This window comes from Thalassophryne amazonica, chromosome 3 (assembly GCF_902500255.1).
Source record: "Thalassophryne amazonica chromosome 3, fThaAma1.1, whole genome shotgun sequence".
Taxonomy (NCBI): Eukaryota; Metazoa; Chordata; class Actinopteri; order Batrachoidiformes; family Batrachoididae; genus Thalassophryne; species Thalassophryne amazonica.
This window is the reverse complement of record NC_047105.1, coordinates 72,948,826-72,961,800: the sequence shown is the minus strand read 5'-3', so window position 1 is coordinate 72,961,800 and position 12,975 is coordinate 72,948,826.

Here is a 12,975-nt window from a genome sequence, read left to right as displayed (position 1 = left end):
CTTGATATGAAACTTGTTAAACTACTTTCTTTCACTTTTGAATCATGACACTTAATAATTTTGTGATTGCTTCAATCTGCTTCCATACAATTTTTGGTAGGTGTGGGATTACAGAGTCCTGTTTGAAGCATAGAAGCAAGTTGATAGGATTTGGGAAATAACTCTAAATTTGCTTTATTGTCTTTGACTTTTGTGCACTGATTTATTTAGTCTTCCTTTAATTAATTTAGTCTTTAAGCACTGATACAATTTCTGTAGCACACTGATTTACGTTTTCAATCAGTTTGTAAAATATCTTCTTGGATTGATTATGTGTTTTGAGTATGTTGGAGGAGGAAAAAGATAACTGATGTCACTTGCGGTGCTGCTTGAACAACCTGAAGGTTCGTACTGATAAAGGTGTCTGAACTGTACATTACATTCTTGGAGTCTATTTAAATAAATATAGAAAACACTGTTGGTGAGTGTACGACAGTATGTGAATTCGAAAGGAAATGGAGAATAATCCTAGAACAAAAGGAAAGTCAAGGTAAGGGTTTAAGATTCATCCAAGTCACTGGCATGCTGTTACTTGTAACAATATGCAGATGATGAGATTATCTTAATGCTGCTGTTCCTCTGTGGTGGTCATCCATCTTCAACAATATTGGTTACATATAACATGTTACATATACAAGTGTCATTGCTAGTTTCCAACCAGCACCTAGTGCCCATGTTCAAATATCTGGTGATTTGTGCATCCACTGGTGTGTTTGCCCTAAAATGACTTGTAATCAGGCGCAGTGCATGCAGATTGCTATTGTGAAGCAGCAGAAAGTGATTGTGACTTAGACAAAAAAAAGCGTTGTCTAAAGTTGAGCAGAGTTTTACTGTTATTTAATTACTATTCAGATACACATTGACATATGTACACACTGTTCGTACACAGATGGAGCTGTGGCAGATGACTGCTGCTCCAGCTTGCCGCTTTGATGCTTTACACTTGAAACCCTTTCCTTGCCAGAAAACCTCACACTTCTGTGTTCACCCTTGACATATCAATGAGATAGTTGCTTTCACACTTTAAAGGCAACAGGTGGCACTGGTTTATTTCATGGTATGCTCAAACCACACCCATGTCTAATTAAGAGGTCCTTAGCACCTTGCACTCCTATTACATGCTGTGTAAATAGCAAATTGGAGTTGAGCACAATTGCTTTGCGCTTTAGACCATGTAACACAGATTGTGAAGGTAAATTGAATTAAATTGAAGATAAGAGTCCACAGAAATGAAAAATGGAATTTTCAAGTTGTAAAACTGACAGTGTATGTTCCATATATATATATATATATATATATATATATATATATATATATATATATATATATATAAATAAAACTGCTTAATTTTCAGCCAAATCATTTATTTTTTTAATGACTTGTCGCTTTTAAATTACTGTGCCATCCTGTAGCAAGTTTATATCAGATTAGTGTTGTGTGTCCACTATGTTAGAAACAAAGTACAGTATCTTTGTGGAGTTTTGCAACATCAGCAAGTAGTTGTGTTCAACAAATTTATTATTGTCGTATATTTTGAAATTTAACTCGCATCACATTTGCCCATTTTATGATTACATTTCTTTCCAGCTTTGCTGCATGGAAAGCACAAGTCACAGAAATCAAAGAACATTTATAAGTATCTGAATATCTTTTGGGGTTGCGTTAAAATGTCAGCCAATTGAAAAGGACACGGTACAGGTTTCAATCTTCCTAGACCAGGCACTCCTTAAAATCAGAGTGAGGGAAGCCAGCATCTATCACAACTTAGGAGTGGCATGCTTCAGTAGTTCGGTTGCTTTGTCACTATCAGCTTTATGTTGGTGTAGCAAACCAAAAACCATTGATTAAAAGATAAATTAAGTTTAGTTTCAGATGTGCTATAAGGCATATTGGAGACTCCAAATTAAAATATATGGTTAAACTGTGTGTAAGTTAAATACTACACATCACATCTGCACACACTATTCTGACCGTGATGCATGGTGGTGGCAGCACCTCGCTGTGGAGATGCTTCTGTGCTGCAGAATAAATGCAGACAAGCATTTATGTAACATAAATGCACAAAAATCCTGAAGCCAAATCTTCAATTAATCAATTAAGTAAATGTGTCACAACCCAAGCCTTCACAAATATTCAACACCAATATACCAACCACAGGCTCTCCAAAATAATAAGCAAAATAATTAAATAATAACATGCTCCCGTGACAATCATTTCAATCAGATCTAAGATAGGAAATACATGGTTGCCACACTTTTAGAAACCCATCAGCCCCCCCTCTAAAACTAAAAGTTTGAAGAAAAACGAGATCTTTCAACCATAAATAAATAGATAGGGATGTGGAACTTTTTGGGATAACAATATTCTACAGCGTGCTAGCAATGAGGTAAAGGCAATTACATCCGCCTGCAAGTTAGGTAGAGACACAGTGGGGACTCAAAAAAAAAAAAAATGTTGATCAGCAGACGAGACTCCAGCCTGACGGCAAGACTGTGACAGATATCGAACTACAAAATCCAATATGGCTGAACTTTGGGGCAAAGAAAAAAAACATATGACTTAAATCACAGGGAGAGGAGTTACATCTATCACACAGATCAAAAACATTGGGATAAATTATGAATAATTTGAACTTTGACAAATGCAGCCTGTATATTTTAAAGTGAATTAGGGAAAGTCTTGCACAAGATGATGTCATAGTTGTACAAATGTTAACTGCCTTATCCCAGAAACCTTCCCCGAACTCCAGACCCAACTCCTGTTCCCAATTACATATAGTTTTATTGACTGGATGATTGTCCATTGAAAGAACAAGATTATATCTCCCCAATATAAGAGCTTTCTTCTTATTTCAATTTCAATTTATTTTCATTTATATAGCACCAAATCACAACAGAGTTGCCTCAAAGGGCTTCACACAGGTAAGGTCTAACCTTACCAACCCCCAGAGCAACAGTGGCAAGGTAAAACTCCCTCTGTGGAAGAAACCTCAAGCAGACCAGACTCAAAGGGGTGACCCTCTGCTTGGGCCATGCTACAAACATAAATTACAAAACAATTCACAGAACAATTCACGGACGAATATACAAGAAATGCTATTGGCACACAGGACAGGAGGATCGCCAACACGAATACAACTCCCATTTCTGGATGGAGCTGCACCTTAGGGCCCTGTCCCACAGGCATTTAGGAGGATTTGCATATGGATTGCGCACAAAATTGGCCCATATTCGCCAAACATCTGCAATATCCATGTAACATGCCTGTATGAGTCGGCCGTCATCCGAACACGCCCATGATCATCCGCAGAGGCACGCATGTCCCCAGCCAGGACTTTTGAGCTGTTCAAAAATCTGAATGCGGATGACATCCGCCTTACATACTTCATATATACTCAATTCATACACAATACATACTCACTCTATGCGCTGTATATCTGCCTTTAACCGCTGATATCCACAACTGACGGGGATTTGCGGCTTGACAGCGGACTGGGACAGTGTATAAAATAGGTATATATCGTGCCCATCATGTCCACATCACAAACTAAAATATGTTGTAGCGAATGCATACAAATTGGCCACGAATAAAGCGTTTTTATTACATCTGCTTTGCAGCTGATTTGCGGACAATCTGTGAATGCACAACAAACACGTCACGTAAACCCAAAGTACTATATGTGGCAGAAAGCGACATACCTGCCAGTCAGTGCTGGTCCAGCTGTGTAAATCCACAAAGACATAATAGCTGCTTTTATTTAACACCAACAAAAGGAAGAGTTGCTGTTTAGCCATAACTCACGCTGTAGTCTGTTTTCTGTGACACTCTCAAAAAAAAAAACAAAAAAAAAAACACGTCTCACACCCCGAGCGGCTTCCCCCCTCCCGCTCCCCAAACTCATGAACAGTTAACCCTCGCATGACAAAATGAACAAACTCTGTGATCAACTTGTCCAAGTCCAGCAAATGCTCCAGAGCCTGTATTGTTGGTGTGAATAGTGATGCCGAAAGGAGCGAGTGCGCTTCTTTTGTGACCGCAATGCAGATGCCATGCACGCGCAACACGTGCGCGATGCATTCATAATACACCCGTAATACTACCGTGATAATCTCAATGTGTGACATCAGTTTCCTCACTACATGCGTTATATAACCGTGATTCTTCATCATATATTTGCTATATATTATTAATATATCCGTAATTCATACTGGGACATTTGTCATTTTTGGCCATTTTTGATGCGGATGACAACGAACGCCCGCAATTTGTATACTCAATTCATGCACAATTAATCCTCTCCCCAGTGGGACAGGGCCCTTAAACAGAGAAAAAACAGAATCAGGCATCAGAAAGACAAAAACTACTGTATAATTTGCCAAACAACAAGAAAACCAGAGAAATACTAAGGTGATCACAGGCCACTAGCCCTAAACTTAACTAAAAGACCCAGAATTTAGGTAAAGTTGAGGCCGCAGCCCGCTCCAATTACTAATAAATGAATTAAAAGAGTAAAACAATACTGTACCAGTATGCTAGCCATATGAAAGGGATCGCTCCTCAATCTGCGTCAGACAGGACCCAGCACTAAAAATAACCAGAAAGCGGTTCCATCAACAAAAAAACAATTTATTTTTCACCTGTGCCTAAATAAATTATACAAAAAACCCCAACCCAATGTCCTTCAAGAGGAGTGACTGCTGGCACGCTCTCCAGTGTTCATGGGGAGAGCAGTCCGGTGCTCCTGGACTCACTACCATCAAACAGACACCCCCCAGGTGGACACGACAAACTGACTCTCTGTTGAAGCACAGAAGATGTGAGGTACGTTAGCAGTTATAGCAATTTCTTTCACAAAACACATGCTATCAGCAACACATCAAGGTCTGTACTTTTTATCTTTATGCACATGAGCAGCTTCTCACAATAAGTGGAGGATCACTTATCCTGCACGCCACAGCAGTGAGAAGCAAGCCACACCATTCTCATCACAATTTCACGTATACTATGTAGCAAAACATCAAGTTACTATCTACAATTAGTCCAACAGTTAATTACCTTTACTGTGTGCTGACAGCATGTGTCCTCACCCTTCCTTGCTTCACAGGCTTAATGTGTCAAACCCAGGTGCGGTCCTCAGCGTCTCACAAACGAACATCACAAGGTCGAGTTCCCGGCAGTTCTGCTTGATTCACACATGCCTTAAAAGCAGAACGCCATCCAATTATCCGCTACAGCTGAAAGTCTTTAGGGCTGCACATGAGCACCAGTCCCAGGTGCCTCACATGATATTGACGAGGGTGAGGATTCTTCAGCCAGCACCTTTTTTCCACAGACAAATCAGCTTCCATGCCACCTGAGGAGCAAAGAAAAGAAAACAACACCAAAACCTCCAGCCACACCCCCCAACACACAACAGTACCCCCCCCATCAACGGGAAGCCCCCCGGCGACTGACCAGACCAAGACCGAGAACAGCACCTCTCTCCGGGGTCCATACCAGGAAGCAGACAGCACCACGCTCCCGAGGTCCACCACAGACAACAGGACAGGCACCGCAGCTGGAAGGCCGACTGGAGTCAACAAAAGCCCCAAAACAAACCCCAACAATCCAACACACAAAAAAACCCACAAAACCCACCCAACAACCTCCCCAGGGGACCATCCCATCAAACCCCGGGAAGAAAAAAAAATCATCCCAAACACCAAAACCCAACATAGTCCCACAAACACAATATAAACAGAAATACACGAAAGAAAAATAACAAACAACCCTCCCAGAATGACCTGCAAAGACCAACCCCCCCCAGAAGGCCTTCATCGCCTGTTCCAGGAGGAACAGCCAGAACCAAGATCCCACACAGGTCCCCAGGTGTACATAGAGTAAAACGGCGCCCCCCAGGGGACCGTACCATCAACCCCAGGAGGCGCCGCCCCCACAACCCCGGAACCCCAGACCCGGGCACACTCGGCCAGTTAGCCCCAAGCCAATTACCCCCCAGAGGACCGTCCCATCAACCCTGGAGGCGGAACCCGGAAGGAAACAAAACAAAAGCAAAAATCAACCCCCGGAGGACTACCAAAAACAACCCCGGGGGATGGTAAAACGACTCTAAACCCCGTTACCCTCCCCGGCACCCCGAAAGACCCTAGGTCCCACCCAGAGCCCTTCGGCGGCTCAATAGCAGCGAACCGCTCGCAATACTAAGCCGGAGAAGGGAACAGGAAAAAACTAGCCCGGCTCCAACCCCAAGGCGCAGCGGAGAACCGGAAAAACGTCCGGTGCCTCAACTCGACCATACCCCAGCCCCTCGGGAGGGGTGGAACCACCGAAATGGCAAACGGCAACAGATCGGGCCACCCCTCCGACTGAGGTAAGTTCCCGCAGCACCATACCCTGGCAACACCAATGACAAACGGTACAAAGGCACGCCGAGGCTGGAGTGGAACCGGGCCCTAACCAAAACAAAAAAAACACCTCTAACACCCCCCCCCCCCCCCCCCAGGTGCAGAGGTCTTCTGAGAATACTCAGTGACCAACCTGCACCACCCCACCACCCACAAGACAAACGGTCTTGGGGCAAGTGAGGCCGGGGTTAGGAATGTAGAGAAATAAAAAACAACAAAAGAAAACGACCCAACAAACCCAAACAGAAAATACCTAAAAACACATAAAAAAGCAATAAGGACAAGAGTCCAGGCAGACATCCAACCGCAGAACAGCCACTCCTCCCCCTCCAGACAAACCTACAAATCACCAACCAAAAATAGAAAAAAAAAAGAGAGAAGAAGAAAAAAAAAACAATTACCCGTGCTGGGTTTTTATTTTTATTTTTTTTATTTTTTTTTTATATATGTGTATTATATTGCCGGTCCCAGAACACTTGGAGTCACGTCACCATTATTCTTTTTGACGTCTAATAGTCGGGGCAATACAGAAATCTCTGCTCGACCGAGCTGCATGGGCTCGTCGACAGGAGGAGCCAGAGGTCCCGTCGGGGGAGCCTCAGTGGGGCGAAGAAGAGGCGGCCCAGACCTGTGTCGGGGAAAGCCCCGAGACGAAAAACCCCGCTCTGATGGGCGTCCTCTCTCGCGTCCACGCTCCCTCATCCGATCATCCAGACGAATTACCAACGATATTAGCTCATCTAAATCGTTTGGTTCGTCACGGACCGCCAGCTCGTCCTTTAATGACTCATTTAACCCGTCCACAAACACGCCCCGCAAAGCTGCGGCATTCCAACCTGACCGAGCAGAAAAAATCCGAAAGTCCACAGAATACTCCGCCGCACTCCGCCTCCCCTGCCTAAAATTCGGAGCAAATTTGTCACGTATGAAACACGGCTCCCATCAGAAGAGAAGGAAGCCGGTCGCTGAGCAAAAACCAGAGAACATTGCATCAAAAACGAAGCACAAGCCTCGACATCTCCCGCATAAGGCTCCGGATGACAGATAATCGGTTCGAACACCGAATCCCTGGGTGACAGAGTTATCTGCCCCGGTATTGCTGATGCCACAGCTGACGCAGCAGGAAGCGGAACGACTTGCGCTGCAAGCTCCGTAACACAGGCATCTGTTTGTTTAATTTGATTTGCGAGATGCTGTAATTGCTCCCATATTTTCTCCAAGTGTTCTTGGACTTTCTCGGCAAAAGGAACCGCCTCTGCCGCTGGGTCCATTATGGAATGGCCGGGAACTACTGTTATGTGTCGACGCAGATTGAGGAGCGAACCTGCGTCAGACAGGACCCAGCACTAAAAATAACCAGAAAGCGGTTCCATCAACAAAAAAACAATTTATTTTTCACCTGTGCCTAAATAAATTATACAAAAAAACCCCAACCCAATGTCCTTCAAGAGGAGTGACTGCTGGCACGCTCTCCAGTGTTCATGGGGAGAGCAGTCCGGTGCTCCTGGACTCACTACCATCAAACAGACACCCCCCAGGTGGACACGACAAACTGACTCTCTGTTGAAGCACAGAAGATGTGAGGTACGTTAGCAGTTATAGCAATTTCTTTCACAAAACACATGCTATCAGCAACACATCAAGGTCTGTACTTTTTATCTTTATGCACATGAGCAGCTTCTCACAATAAGTGGAGGATCACTTATCCTGCACGCCACAGCAGTGAGAAGCAAGCCACACCATTCTCATCACAATTTCACGTATACTATGTAGCAAAACATCAAGTTACTATCTACAATTAGTCCAACAGTTAATTACCTTTACTGTGTGCTGACAGCATGTGTCCTCACCCTTCCTTGCTTCACAGGCTTAATGTGTCAAACCCAGGTGCGGTCCTCAGCATCTCACAAACGAACATCACAAGGTCGAGTTCCCGGCAGTTCTGCTTGATTCACACATGCCTTAAAAGCAGAACGCCATCCAATTATCCGCTACAGCTGAAAGTCTTTAGGGCTGCACGTGAGCACCAGTCCCAGGTGCCTCACATGATATTGACGAGGGTGAGGATTCTTCAGCCAGCACCTTTTTTCCACAGACAAATCAGCTTCCATGCCACCTGAGGAGCAAAGAAAAGAAAACAACACCAAAACCTCCAGCCACACCCCCCAACACACAACAATAAGTGCGTCTTAAGTCTGGACTTGAAAATCTCCCCAGAATCTGACTGTTTTATTGACGCAGGGAGATCATTCCACAGAACAGGGGCATGATAAGAGAAACCTCTGTGACCCGCAGACTTCTTATTCACCTTAGGGACACAAAGTAGTCCTGCACCCTGAGAACGTAAAGCCCGGGCCGGTACGTAAGGTTTAATTAGGTCAGCTAGGTAGGGAGGTGCCAGTCCATGAATAATTTTATAGGTTAGTAGCAGAACCTTAAAATCTGATCTCACTGGGACAGGAAGCCAGTGAAGGGATGCCAAAATGGGTGTAATGTGGTTGTACTTTCTGCTTCGTGTCAAAAGTCTGGCTGCAGCATTTTGAACCAATTGGAGACCCCTAATGCTAGGCTGCGGTAAACCAGAAAACAGAACATTGCAGTAGTTCAATCTAGAAGAGATAAATGCATGGATCAGGGTCTCAGCATCAGCCATAGACAGGATGGGACGAATCTTCGCTATATTTCGCAGGTAGAAGAAAGCAGTCCTAGTAATATTTCTAATTTGGAGGCCAAAGGACAATGAAGGATCAAAAATTACCCCAAGGTTCCTCACTTTGTCAGTGTGATGTATGACAGACGAGCCGAGGCTGAGCGTTAACTGGTCAAATTGATGCCGATGTCTCACTGGACCAAGAACCATCATTTCAGTCTTGTCAGAGTTTAAAAGCAGGAAGTTTCTAGACATCCAACTTCTCACTGCTGCAAGGGAATCTTCTAAGGATTTTATGTGAACGAGATTACCAGCAGTTATCGCCATGTATAACTGAGTATCATCTGCATAGCAGTGAAAGGTAATCCCAAAACGCCACAATATGTGCCCAAGGGGTGCTATATAAAGGGAGAAAACAGGGGGCCTAAGACAGACCCCTGTGGAACCCCACATTTCATTTCACTAAGGTTAGAGGTAGTGTTACTGTACAAAACACAGTGAGAACGACTGGTCAAGTATGACGTCAGCCATGCAAGGGCACTCCCAGTAATCCCAAAATGATTTTCCAGCCTATCAAGTAGAATATGATGATCCACTGTATCAAATGCAGCACTGAGATCTAACAGCAACAGAAACATAGTGGTGTCCAAATCCATTGTAAGCAGAAGATAATTTACCACTTTAGTGAGAGCCGTCTCTGTGGAATGATATTTTCTAAAAGCAGACTGCAGTGGCTCAAAGAGATTATTCTCAGTAAGATAGTCTACGAGCTGCCGTGACACCACTTTTTCCAGAATTTCAGAGAAAAATGATAGATTTGATATCGGCTGATAGTTTTTTCAATACACTAGGGTCAAGATTAGGTTTCCTAAATAATGGTTTAATCACTGCAGATTTGAAACATTTAGGAACAGATCCAGAAGTTAAAGAAAGCTTAATAATTTCCAGCACAGTCGGCCCAAGAGTGGGCCACAGGTCCTTAAACAGTTTTGTTGGTATAGGATCAAATAAACAGGTTGTGCTTTTTGTTGACATTACGAGTTTTGTCAGCATGCCTAGTGAGATACTATCAAATTCTGTAAATCTAGGTAATACCTCAGTAGTGGCGCCCACCTCAATAGCACGGTGTAGTGGCTGGCTTAAGGCATGCCGGGATATGTTTAACCTGATGTCTTCCATTTTCTTCCCAAAGTAATTCAGGAAATCTTGTGCTGTAAAAGGAGAGCGAACTACAGGTGGTTGTCCATGCATAAGTGTTGCCACTGTTTTGAACAAGAACTTTGAGTTATGCTTGTTTTTGTTGATCAAAGGTCCGCTTTGTAGCCAATAATGCATACTTATAGTCTAAGATAACATCACGCCACGCAAGGTGAAATACTGAAATACTTCTAATTTTGAACGACGCCATTTCCGTTCTAGACCTCTTGCTTTATGCTTGAGTCATGCAGATAAGCATTGAACCAAGGTGACTGTGATTTGGGGGAGCACGGTTTTAACACAGGTGGTGCAATCATGTCGAGTGTAGTTTTGAGCACTAAGTTTAAACTATCCACAAGTCTTTCTACTGACTGGGTATTTGTCAAATGTGAAGCTAAAACATCAGGCAGTCTATCTTCGAGTTCAGTCTTAGTTGAGAAGTTGATGCATCGCCGTAATGATATATAAGGTTGTTGTTCCACTAAACATGGCAGCGAAACTGTAAACTTAATAAGTGAGTGATCAGACACCACTGATGTAAGAGGCATGATGTCAATATTCGTGACAGCAATACCACGTGCGAGAACCAGATCCAGGGTATTTCCACTAATGTGCGTCGAATCCCGAATGCATTACCGAAATCCTAATGCATCCACAATTTCAATAAATGATTTGCAGAGGGGATCAGAAGGCTTATTTATATGAATGTTAAAGTAACCAATGATCAGAATGTTATCTACACTAGTTGACAAGTTAGAGATGAACGCACCAAATTCATCTAAGAATTCAGAATATGGGCCAGGAGGCCTATATACAGTGACAAAGTAATACAACTGATTTTTATTCTTCTGACCTTGGCAATGTGTACAACCCCTGGCAAAAATTATGGAATCACCGGCCTCGGAGGATGTTCATTCAGTTGTTTAATTTTGTAGAAAAAAAGCAGATCACAGACATGACACAAAACTAAAGTCATTTCAAATGGCAACTTTCTGGCTTTAAGAAACACTATAAGAAATCAAGAAAAAAATTGTGGCAGTCAGTTACGGTTACTTTTTTAGACCAAGCAGAGGGAAAAAAATATGGACTCACTCAATTCTGAGGAATAAATTATGGAATCACCCTGTAAATTTTCATCCCCAAAACTAACACCTGCATCAAATCAGATCTGCTCGTTAGTCTGCATCTAAAAAGGAGTGATCACACCTTGGAGAGCTGTTGCACCAAGTGGACTGACATGAATCATGGCTCCAACACGAGCGATGTCAATTGAAACAAAGGAGAGGATTATCAAACTCTTAAAAGAGGGTAAATCATCACGCAGTGTTGCAAAAGATGTTGGTTGTTCACAGTCAGCTGTGTCTAAACTCTGGACCAAATACAAACAACATGGGAAGCTTGTTAAAGGCAAACATACTGGTAGACCAAGGAAGACATCAAAGCGTCAAGACAGAAAACTTAAAGCAGTATGTCTCAAAAATCGAAAATGCACAACAAAACAAATGAGGAATGAATGGGAGGAAACTGTCATTAACACCATCATTAACACCTAAACAGAAAAAAACAAGGTTACAATGGGCTAAGGAAAAGCAGTTGTGGACTGTGGATGACTGGATGAAAGTCATATTCAGTGATGAATCTCAAATCTACATTGGGCAAGATGTTGATGCTGGAACTTTTGTTTGGTGCCATTCCAATGAGATTTATAAAGATGACTGCCTGAAGAGAACATGTAAATTTCCACAGTCATTGATGATATGGGGCTGCATGTCAAGTAAAGGCACTGGGGAGATGGCTGTCATTACATCATCAATAAATGCACAAGTTTACGTTGATATTTGGACACTTTTCTTATCCCATCAATTGAAAGGATGTTTGGGGGTGATGAAATCACTTTTCAAGATGATAATGCATCTTGCCATGGAGCAAAAACTGTGAAAACATTCCTTGCAAAAAGACACATAGGGTCAATGTCTTGGCCTGCAAATAGTCCGGATCTTAATCCAATTGAAAATCTTTGGTGGAAGTTGAAGAAAATGGTCCATGACAAGGCTCCAACCTGCAAAGCTGATCTGGCAACAGCAATCAGAGAAAGTTGGAGCCAGATTGATGAAGAGTACTGTTTGTCACTCAAGTCCATGCGTCAGAGACTGCAAGCTGTTATAAAAGCCAGAGGTGGTGCAACAAAATACTAGTGATGTGTTGGAGCATTCTTTTGTTTTTCATGATTCCATAATTTATTCCTCAGAATTGAGTGATTCCAGATTTTTTTCCCTCTGCTTGGTCTAAAAAAGTAACCATTACTGACTGCCACAATTTTTTTTCCTGATTTCTTATAGTGTTTCTTAAAGCCAGAAAGTTGCCATTTGAAATGACTTTAGTTCTGTGTCATGTCTGTGATCTGCTTTTTTTCTACAAAATTAAACAACTGAATGAACATCCTCCGAGGCCGGTGATTCCATAATTTTTGCCAGGGGTTGTATATGTTACATAACTAGTTCCATTTGTGACATATAAAAGTAAATCATCTGCATACAGAGCAACCCTATGTTCTGTACTCCCATGAGTCACACCGTGGAGCAAGGAAGATGTTCTGAGACTTAGTGATAGTGGCTCTATTGCTAAAGCAAAACGTAAAGAGGAGAGGGGACAACCTTGACGTGTACCATGTGATATAATAAAATA